This window comes from Myotis brandtii, unplaced genomic scaffold (assembly GCF_000412655.1).
Source record: "Myotis brandtii unplaced genomic scaffold, ASM41265v1 scaffold3761, whole genome shotgun sequence".
NCBI classification, from domain to species: domain Eukaryota; kingdom Metazoa; phylum Chordata; class Mammalia; order Chiroptera; family Vespertilionidae; genus Myotis; species Myotis brandtii.
The window spans coordinates 6,649-9,040 of record NW_005364454.1 but is presented as its reverse complement, the minus strand read 5'-3'; the positions used below and the strand labels follow the sequence as shown (position 1 = coordinate 9,040).

Below are 2,392 nucleotides of genomic sequence, written 5' to 3'. Positions count from 1 at the left end.
ATTCCCCTGATTCTCTTCTTGCTGAGTCCCTATGGATTGACTGTGTCCCTCCATTATGAGCTCCATACAGCCCTCTGTTTGAGTTTTGGTAACCATTCCCTCCCCTTGCCCATTCACCAAGCCCTGTTGTTATTAACTGTAGAATAATGCAGCATTCCATGTTGCTTTCACTAAACCCTGCCTACACCTTTGTCCCTTTGTTAAACTGTCCTTAAGTACCTAGTTTGAGGGTGCTCTCTGTTTCCTGCCAGGAACTTGACTGATACAACCAGGTCCTGTGCACAGCGCCGGAGTTACAAAAATAAAGAACACATAGTTCTCAACCTCGAGGAACTCATGTGTCTTAGAGGAAACATGTGAGGTACACTGTTGGCTTAACTGGATAATTCTGGTTCAGAGTCTCTTATGATACGGTAGTCAAGGTGCAGACTGGGGCTGCAGTCATCTGAAGGTTTCACTGAGCTAAGGATTGGGTGTCATTTTTTTTAAAGTTTTCCCTATATTATTGATTCCTTAGATGAATATTTTTAGAACAAAATGACATACTTGATTATTTCTAACTCATTAATGATGCGTTTTTAATCGACTTCATTCAATCATTCATTCATTTATTCAATTTCCAACTCTGATGATTGAATGTTCTATTTTAGAGAAATTATGTCTATGAATTCTTTGTTTTTCACAGAGGTTTTATAGAATCTTCTAGAAATATCTACATTCTTCCTGCTGGATTTTCACTGGGTTTCTACATAATGAAATTAAACTCTGAGTAGCATTCTCCCCACAAATTTCACACCAGACTGCTTCTTTTGGAACTAGACAATAGCAAAGGAGAACAAAATGAAGTAGTCTAGACCAGGAAGAAAAACATATATTTTCAGCTTATATTTTATTAGAGGTGACTTGCCAGTCAGATGATATGTTAAAATTATCCAGGATAAAAAGAAGAATGAGTAGTTTTATGAAAACATTCTTTGTATAAGCACTTCCCGGAGGAATTATGCACAAAACTAAAATTCTAGATGACTTCAGCCATGAGCCAAAAATATAGATCTTTGAGAAAGAAGATAATTACCAAGAAGGTCCCTTGGTGACTAACTGGGTTCAAGTTTTAAAACAGAACCTAGAGCAGTGATGGTGAACCTTTTGAGCTCGGTGTGTCAGCATTTTGAAAAACCCTAACTTGCCGAAACCGGTTTGGCAGTGGATAGAGAGCGTCGGCCTGCGGACTGAGGGGTCCCGGGTTCGATTCCGGTCAAGGGCATGTACCTGGGTTGCGCAGTGATGGCGAACCTTTTGAGCTCGGCGTGTCAGCATTTTGAAAAACCCTAACTTAACTCTGGTGCCGTGTCACATATAGAAATTTTTTGATATTTGCAACCATAGTAAAACAAAGATGTATATTTTTAATATTTATTTTACATATTTAAATGCCATTTAACGAAAAATCAACCAAAACAATGAGTTCGTGTGTCACCTCTGACACGCATATCATAGGTTCTCATCACTGACCTAGAGCAATGTTTCTTGCTGCTCACCAAAGGTTCTTGGGAGCTACTGAGCTGGCACCAAGGACCTGCTGATCAAACTATGACACCTTTAGAAGCGGGGTTGATCACAAGACAGACAAATGGCTGAAAATGCTAGAAAAATAAACTAAATGGAACACCATTCTTAGCTCATCTCTTAAGAGTTGTGAAGTTGCAACTACCCTAAAAATTGAAGCCTCAGGTTCAATATTCAGATTCAATGGAAAATGGATCGATTATATTTTCTTTTCCTGGAGTTGCATTTTTATTGATGAAGGCTTAAGAATGCATTATGTCAGTTGAAGAAATATTTCTAACTAAAGTTGAGAAGTTTATTAACATTCACCAAATAGTTTTTTGTTTCTCTCTGTTGTCCTCCATGGGCCTGAGGAATGAAAACTGATGTCCAGGATTCAGCAGAGATTCCTGGGTAGTACCTTACAGATACTTCCAGGGCGCAACATATTAAAGCTATCAATCTTATGTGCACTATAGCTAAGATTACCTCCAAACTACACATAGAGTAGCCTCATTTCTATTCTACAGAATAATAACAACTAAGCTGACATCCTTGAGCAAAGTCCTGTTTGGAAAACACTTCAAAAGATAAAACTGAGTATCAAATTAGAGTATCAATTATAAATGTTCATTTAGAAGAATCCTAATCCTAATATATAAAAAGCCAGGGGCCATCACGGCTGAAACAACTGGATGGACGACCAAACAACGGGCTGCGTGGGGCGACCAGGTCAGCAGGAGGGTTAGTGAGGGACAACCAAATGACTGAACAGCAGGCTGCATGGGGCAACCACACCGGCAGGGGGGCAGTTGGGGGCGACCAGGATAGCAGGGGGCAGCAGTAA

At 39.7% G+C, this 2,392-nt stretch overlaps 1 pseudogene; it reads left to right on the top strand.

Moving 5' to 3' along the window:
- The first annotated feature begins 1,661 nt into the window (after positions 1-1,661).
- Positions 1,662-2,171, top strand: LOC102263830 (annotated as a pseudogene).
- The last annotated feature ends 221 nt before the right edge of the window (positions 2,172-2,392 follow it).